The sequence below is a fragment of the Mesocricetus auratus genome, unplaced genomic scaffold (genome assembly GCF_017639785.1).
Source record: "Mesocricetus auratus isolate SY011 unplaced genomic scaffold, BCM_Maur_2.0 Super-Scaffold_100009, whole genome shotgun sequence".
Taxonomy (NCBI): domain Eukaryota; kingdom Metazoa; phylum Chordata; class Mammalia; order Rodentia; family Cricetidae; genus Mesocricetus; species Mesocricetus auratus.
This window is the reverse complement of record NW_024429193.1, coordinates 36139866-36148830: the sequence shown is the minus strand read 5'-3', so window position 1 is coordinate 36148830 and position 8965 is coordinate 36139866.

Sequence of the window (8965 nt, the reverse complement as noted above, 5' to 3'; positions counted from 1 at the left end):
ACTGAGTCAAGGGTTTATATCTGTCTGAACTCAGGTGGGGTGATAGCTGGCTGGATGATACAGAAATTAAAAGGGCTTTCATTAGCCACATCTGGAACAAAATTAGCAAGCTTAAATGGGATGACCCACGAAGAGTAAAATAAATATCCACTAATCCATATTGTTATGGACATACACCTAAGTAATGGTGTAACAACTGAACAAATAGAGACAAAAGAAAATTCTTTGTCACAGGAAACTTAAAAGCATCAGTTGATAAATGTAGAATTGGCTATGGCAATAGAAAACCAGAGTTTGAACATATTAGTAATCATTATTAAGGACAAGACCAGAATAAATGCTCAAATAGATAGTCTGTATTAAAAGTTTTGCTGTTTTTAACATAGTTCCACACATTCTTTTATACCCTCCCATCAGGACATAAAACGATTAATGTTTATCATGTTTTATCACTGTGAGAGAATACTTTCAAACAACAGTACAGGAAGAAAGATTTATTTTGGCTCACAGTTTTAAAGTTTACAATCCATAGTTATCAGGCTCTTAAGGAAGAAACATGGCTTGGTGGGAAAGTTGCAGACTTCATGGAACATAAAAAAGTAGTCAAAGAAAAACGGTTCAGGGGCAAAAATATGTCCTTCAGAGGTACAGCCCTGGGGACTCACTTCCCTTCTATAATCCACTTAGTTGTGAATTCATCTATGGATTAACCCATCAACGAATTAATCCAATCACCTCTTAAAGACACTACTACCTGTGGACTTTTTGTGTGGCACGTTCATATCTAAAACACAACCCAGACCTTGAATGTTAACTAAGCTTAGTAAGTCATTTCTAATGAATACAAAGTATGGAAAAGAAGGAAGTATAGTCACTTCACAGTTGAGGAATCCAGCAGGCACCACTTTAACCCTGTGATCAAGATTGGCACACCTTTAACCCAATGGACCTCTGTGAGTTTGAGGGATACAGAAAAAAGGGGAAGAGAGGGAGGGAGAGGGAGAAAGAAGATTGGTATTTCCAATAATAACTTGGTAACTACATGTTGTTTTTATGTATCACTGACACCCAACAATGAACAGGGTTCTTCCCCTCTGTGCTATTCTGAAAATTCCTTAACTCCAGTTAAATCACAAGAATATATCATATAAATAGAAACTGAGAGATTTTTAATAAAGTATCTGACTAGTGCTTATTCAACAGTGTTAAGTTGATAAAAAGACAAGCAAGCTTGAGAAATAGTCGTAGGTTGGAGGAGGATATGGCCTCATCATGACCAAATGCAAAATAGTATTCTACTGAGTTCTGGAGTCAAAGCAAAGTGCAAGTGGAAAAATTGGAAATTTAAATAGTGTGTGCTTTAGTTAACAGTCCTGTGCCAATGCTGACTTCTTGGGTTTGGCAAACCTAAGTATGTCCGGTATAATTGTAACATCATTAGAAGCCCTGTAAATGAGATGCAAGACTTCACTGTAGCATCTTTACAATTTGTCTGCATATCTAAAAATAGCTTCAAAATCAAGTTAGGAAGATGTGTTAAAATGTCTTCAGTAAGCTGGGTGTGGTGGCACACTCCTGTTGTTCCAGCATTTGGGAGGCAGAGGCAATGAGTCTGAGGCCAACCGGGTCTATATAACAAGTTCCATGCCAGCCAGGGCTATGTAGTAAGACTCCGTTACTAATAACAAGATGAAACAACTAAAAAAAATGCCTTCAGTGTCCCAGTAAAATATTATATCTGACCAAAGCCTTATCTTTGGATCCAGAAGTCAAGTAAGAAGCTAGTGCAAATAAACCCTAAAATTTAGAAGCAGAAATGGAGATCATTGTGCTCTGTTGTTGCTGTTGAACACCAGCCTTGAGCTGCCATCTCAGGTCTATCAACAAAGCCTGGGAACATAGTTTACAAATCATGAGAGATTAGAAGTTGCTATTTTGTCAGTTAGCTTGCTTTTCCAGTCTCTGGAAGAACCTCAAAAGACATGACGTTCTAGGGTGGGAAAACATTTCGTTCATATCTAGGCCCCAGCACCACAGAGAAAAAAAAATCAGCATCAGTGCAAAGTCGGTTGTTATCCTTGTCCGTCTTTCTTCTTGAGATAGAAATGTGTAGTGTTATTTTCTTTTAACTTTAGAGTCCCAAATAATTAGCATACACTTGTTCCAAAATTTAAAAAACAAAAACCACAAAACTGTTTTATTCTTCTTAGGGACTATTTATAGAAAGAAGAGGGAGGGAGGAGGAGGAGGAGGAGGAGATGCTGCAGGAGGTCATGCATGGATGAGAGCTGATGACTGATCCTCACTGATTGTCACAGCCAGGGAATGGGGGAGGGTGATGTGGCTGAGAAGCAGCCAGCCGTGAGAAGGTCCTAGGAGTCACTACTCCATGTGGCAGCGTACGATGAGTGTTAAACTCTTAGCGAGATTTTCTTGTCAGGTGCACAGTGTGAAAGGGGAGATCAGATAATCATCAGAGTTTCTATTTGCAGGGATGTGTCTCACTTTATTCTCACAAAAGTCTGACGCGGCAGGTCCTATTATCATCTCCAGTTTTATAACTGGGAAAGAGGAGCTAAGAAATACCAAGGAATTTACCCAAAGTCACACACAGGTCTTAACTAGGGAAGGAACCTAGAATCTGGTGACTGTGATGGCTAATCTTGGCTGTCAACTCGACTGCGTGTGGAATTAACCAAAAGACGAGTTTCTGAACACTCCTGAGGAATGTTCTTGATCAGATTATTTGAAGCAGGAGGACCCACCCTGAATGAGGACTACACCTTCTGGCAGCAGCCCAGATGAATGAACATGGAGGAAGGAAACAGCGTTTGTGCCTGCTTGCCCTCGTTCTCATGGGCAAGACTATCTATCCTTCACAGCTTCCAACATGGACTGAAGACCAGCAGCTCTCCAGGAGTCCAGTCCTGCAGTGCCAGGTCGGGACTGCAGAGACATCCAACCCCTTAGACTGAGCAACTGCTGGACTCTCGGGCGCTCCAGTGTGAGACAGCCGCTGTTGGACTACCCAGACTTCATCCCATACGCCAGTCTAATAACTGCCCTTTAAACATCCACCCATTCTGTCAGTTCTGTTCCTTTGAAGGACCCTGACTATGCAGTGATCTCAGAGTTCGTGTTATCGGTCATGGTATGGAGTCAAAAGCTGAACAGACTTGGGAACCAACCAGGAAAAGGTGGGCACAAATAACAAGAGAGGTTAGCGAGAGTGTCTGGAGTACCTCATATCCGTGGGCTGCCCCTTTTTGATAAAGTATCTCATTCTGAAGGCCAAGTCAGCCTGGAAACGCTAAGTATCTTAGCCTAGCCTTAACTCACAGTGATCCTCCTGCCTTGGACTCCCAAGATTACTGGTATGAACCAACGTGTTTCCTTCCTGAGATGTGCTCCTACTGGCTAAGATCGGATTCTAGGCTTAAAAGTTGGAGCAAATAAGAAACTAATAAGGAGGAGAAAGAAGTGAGGACCAAAGTTGAGTGCTCATGTACATCACTCTCACTTCCCCGCCCCAGTTCTGCTGCTGTGCCCAGAAGAAAGAGCCACGGGCACGCTAAAGGCAGAGAACCCAAAGCGAGGGGCAAGCCACCAAGAACATCCGCAAAGTTCTCTACTAAGCACACTTCTCCCACGCCTATCAAGAGTCCTGCAAAGAAGGGAGAGAAAATACCCGAAGGGCAAAAGGGAAAAACTGATATTGTCAAAGATTGGGATAACCCTAAACACATCAGGGATGCCAAAACAGCCCAGGCAGGGAAAACTGGAGATGCTAAGGGGAGGGTGTACATTTTCCATAACTGTTCAGTTTGAAATAATATGTTAATCAAGGTCTACAAAAATTGCACAGTTGTGCTTTACTTTTGTAGGCCATCTTGTTAGCCCACAGAGCCCTTCATCATTTTACAGAGAAAGGGACAGGTGACAGTCACAGAATGCATACCTTTGCCTGCTAGTTTTTAGAGACTTCCTCTTGGCTCCCAGAAGGCTCCCTAAGGCTGACACACGTAGCCACCTTGGCACAAAATGCCTTGTCGGTGGGGGAAATTCCAGATTAATTCTTATGTCCTCTTCTACTTCTACCATAAAGGTCTACTTCACTCCCTTAAAGCCAGAGTGCAGCCCGGACCTGACTCCCTGCAACTGGTTTTGTGCATGTGTCAGGCGGCCAGGAATCACAGACAGAGTAACCCTCAGAAGAACAGCAGTTCCTTTCCTCTTTCTTTCTTTCTTCCTTTCTTCCTTTCTTTCTTTCTTTCTTTCTTTCTTTCTTTCTTTCTTTCTTTCTCCCTCTCTCTCTTTCTTTCTTTTTTGTTTTTGTTTCCTTTTTAAATTTAAATTAGAAACAAGCTTGTTTTATGTGTCAATCCCAATTCCCTCTCCTTCCCCTCCTCCCCTGCCTCCCACCAATCCCCTATCTCATCTCCTTTCTGTTCCCCAGGGAGGGTGAGGCCTTCCATGGAGGATCTTCAAAGTCTGTCATATCATTTGGAGCAGGGCCTAGACCCTTCCCCATGTGTATCCCTCTATGTGGAATGGGCTCCCAAAGTCCATTAGTGTAATAGGGATAAATACTGATCCACTACCAGAGGCCCCAGAGATTAACCAGACCTCCAAACTGACATCCTCGTTCAGGGGGTCTGGAACAGTCCTATGCTGGTTTCCCAGCTATCAGTCTGGGGTCCATGTGCTCCCCCTTATTCGGGTCAGCTGTTTCTGTGGGTTTCTCCAGCATGGTCTTGACCCCTTTGCTCATCACTCCTTTCTCTCTGCAACTGGATTCCAGAGCTCAGCTCAGTTTTGAGCTGTAGGTATCTGCTTCTGCTTCCATCAGCTACTGGATGAAGGCTCAAGGATGGCATATAAGGTAGTCATCAATCTCATTATTGAAGAAGGGCATTCAAGGTAGCCTCTCCACTATTATTTGCATTGTTAATTGGGGACAAACTTGTAGATCTCTGGACATTTCCCTAGTGCCAGATTTCTCTTTAAACCTATAATGACTCCCTCTATTATGGTATCCCTTTTCGTGCTCTCTTCTATTCTTCCCCTGACTCTATCTTCCTGTTCTCTCATGTTCTCCTCTCCCTTCTTCTTCTCCCCCTTCTCTTTCTCCTAACTCCCTCTCTCCTCCTCCCATGATCCAAATTAGCTCAGGAGATCTTGTCCCCTTCCCCTTCTCTGGGGACCATGTCTGTCTCTCTTAGGGTCCTCCTTGTTTCCTAGCTTCTCTGATGGTATGGATTGTAGGATAGTAATTCTTTGCTCTATGTCTAAAATCCATATATGAGAAAGTATATACCATGTTTGTCTTTTTGTGACTGGATTGGTTCCTTTTCTTAAAGATTGTGGGTCTTCAGATTAATCCTCCTGTCCTTTTCATTTCGATTTCTGGAAGTCTAAGCCAGCTGTGGAAGGTGACTAAACAGCATAGTGAATGTGAGCGGCCAACCAGAATGCTCAGCTTTCCCTGTTAGAGCATCAGATGAAGGCGTCGTTAGATTTTATAGTGCCTTTCTGATTTGGATAGTCCACACAAGAATGGAGTTCAAAAGTTCTTGCAATACTACTGATTGTCTGCCCGTGTGCTGGCTAAAAGTGCCATGTTGTTTGTGAAAAGTATCTTGAATAAAGCCAGATACAGCTTAGCACAAAATAAAACAAAAACAAAAACACCGGGAGTCAAAAACAAATGTTTTCTTTCTGTCTCAGTCTGTCGTTGTCACGAATGCACACACACAAATCCTAGCAACCAACAGATAAAGTGGAAACGGAGCTACCACAGGCAACCACCATGCCTGCAGAAACAGATCCTGGCTCCTCTAAATGCCAGTCCTTTGGTTGGCTCTGACCTGCCCAGGCCTGGCGTCTGGCAGTCTCCTCTAATAGAGTTAGCCAGAACTCCTTCTCCTCGAAGGAGTGGTACCCCCAAGGCTCCATCCGTGACTCTCACACCTACAGACTAAAGATCCAGCGATAAGTTTGTCTCTGTGAGAAATCTTCCCCTACTAGTCTAAAACATGAGGATACCCTCTTAGAAGCTCTGCTATCACCCAACCTTCTCTACAGCGTGTTTTATTATAACACTTACCAAATCATTTGAATTCATTTATCAGACTTCTGTTTTCTCTCATCTATCTAAATTCCACAAAAATACATCTTTTTCTTTTCTTTGTTCTCTTAGCAGTGCCCCTTCTGTTTTCCGGTCAGTATTTGAGAGAGATGTACAACATCCTGACTGAAAAGGAGCTGCAGGAACATGAAGCTCTCTGCCTGTGTAGTCACGCTGGAGAAGGCCAGTCTACCTGACCTTCTGTACTATTCTCAGAAAGGATCTCAGCCCTCAACAGCAGCCGACTAGGCTGTCACGCTAACCACCTCACCTAGTTTTAACTAGGTCCTTTCTGTGGAGTTAACTCCTCCTTCCCTCCCAAGAGAGGCTAGAGCATGCTGATCAAGACTGCAGCCTGTGGAATTGGAAACATGTAGTAAAGAGAAGTTTAGATGTTCCTGGTTTGCATTAGAGGATGGGTTTTGTGCATATATTTTATAGAAGTGAGGTTCTATTCAGGGTAGAAAAGACAGCAGGAGGTACCAATGGGGAGCCAAGAGGTACTGGTGAGGTTGTACAGTCCTTACTTGCCTCTTCAGGTCTGTTCTCCATTCTCTTCTACTCTGCTCTACCCCAATATCTTCACCTTTATTTCCAGTTGGACCTGATCAACGAGAAGCATTGGCACATGAGTAGGAACTTAAAAGATGGGCTTCGGACATTTAAGCAAAAGAGATGGGAGTGAATTCCCATATAAAACCCTCTAGTACAAACATTTCCTTTATCCTGCTTAAAGGGGACCAGACTCTCACTGAATAAAAATTATTAGTACCAAATGTTTCCATTTATCTTTTTCATTTGGAGGGTGAAAAATAGCCAGACTGGTCTTGAAGAATGAAAGTGGAGTTATACAAATTCTGTTGCAGTTTGCTTCCTGTTGCCATACCAAAAAGCACTTTGGGCAAGGAGAGTATTTATTTCAGCTTATACTTTCAGGTACCAAACATTCCATCACTGAAGGAAGTCAGGGCAGGAACCATGGAGAAAGGTTGTTATATGTAGCACAAGTAATAAGAACCCAGAGATAGATTTTGGGATTCAAGCTGAAGATAGAAAAGCAAAGCAGCCAGTCACTAGAGACTTCTTGCTTCTACCAAGGCTAAGACCAAAGCGGGGATCCTGTCCTCAGAGTGACTGCAGACTGCAGTGCTTTCTTCCCAGGTAACTCCAGTTAAGTTGTGTCAAGTTGACAATAAAAACTCATTAGGACAACATCATTTTCAGTCTAGAACCTGGTATGCAGTCATTGACTGAAAGGATTTATTTTCCTATTATAAGTGTGATTGAAAGTAATTTCCCTATACACTTTAGGGAGCATAGTATACCCACATGGTCTTGTTTCACAGCTATGTCAGCTCTATTTTCTGTCATAATGTAATTCATAGAGCATGCGTTGGTGGTCCATAACTTTAATCCCAGCACTCGGGAGACAGGCAGATGGATCTCTGAATTTGAGGATAGCCTGGTCTACAGAGCAAGTTCCAGGACAGTCAGGGCTATACAGAGAAACCCTGTCTCAAACAACAACAACAAAAAAGAATTCGTAAAGAAATAATTATTCTAGCATTCTGTTGGGTGTCACACTGGTTCATAGCGTTGGTTACATGATACTAATTGTACTTGTTGAGCAGGAAGAAACAGTACCCTAAATGTCTTAGTAAAACACAGACACACTAAAGGCTGGAAAGTGAGCTCTGGGGAAAGTTAGTGGGCTGATACACCAGTGACACTTGTGGGCATGATGGTCAAAACTTGTTAATATGTCTTCTCTAAGGTTGGAAACTAGTTGCTGTACCCAGAAACTTCTTTCTCACTCTCTGTGTGTCTGTGTCTCTGTGTGTCTGTGTCTGTCTGTCTGTCTGTCTGTCTTTCTGTCTGTCTGTCTGTCTCTCTCTCACACACACACACACACACACACACACACCTTTAGATTTTGGAGGCAACCTATAATGTCTTAAGACTCATTCCTCAGTTCTTTAAACAATTAGTGCAGAACACATTCGGTTTTGAGAAGTGTGCAGAACAAAAAAACTTCTGCCTCAAGTACAGGCTTCAGGCAAACAAACTGTGCTGCTACTTGGGCCTCATAATTTTATAGGCCCAATTGTGTGGGATATTCCTTTTCACTGTGTAAATTATACTGTGAATGGTTAATAAGAAGCTAACTGGCCAATAGCGGGACAGGATAAGGCTAGGTGGAAGAGCCAGACCAAGGACACTGGGAAGAAGACAGAGTCAGAGGAGTTCCCAGCAAGACACAGAAAGGAAACAGGAGGTGAAAGATGAAAGCGGGGTGATGCCATGTGGCAGAACGTGGATTAATATAAATGGGCTAATTTAAGTTGTAAGAGTTAGATGGTCACAAGCCTAAGCTATCAGCTGAGCATTTATAATTATTATTGAGTCTCCATGTCATCTGTTTGGGAACTGGCAGGAGGGAAAGAAAAGTCTAGGTACACAGTTGCACTTCTGTCAGACATAGATGCTGTCTTGGTTGGTTTTTAGGAATTTGGTATGAACTACAGTGATCTTGATAGAGGAACCTCAGTTGAAACTATTCCTCCATCAGATTGCCTGTAAGCAAGGATGTGGGGAGATTCTCTTGATTACTAATTGATGTTAGATGTCCAGGTCACTGTGGACCCCTGGGGAAGACGGTTGTAGGTTGTGTAAGAAATCAGTCTGTGTAAGCCATGAGTTTCAAACCAGATAACACTATTTCTCTGTTGGGGAAATCCTGTATATATGTCAATAAAGCACTGTTGGCCAATAGGAAACAAAGATAGGTGGGACTAGGAATCCAGGAGGACTCTGGGAAGGAGAAACACAGAGAGTCAA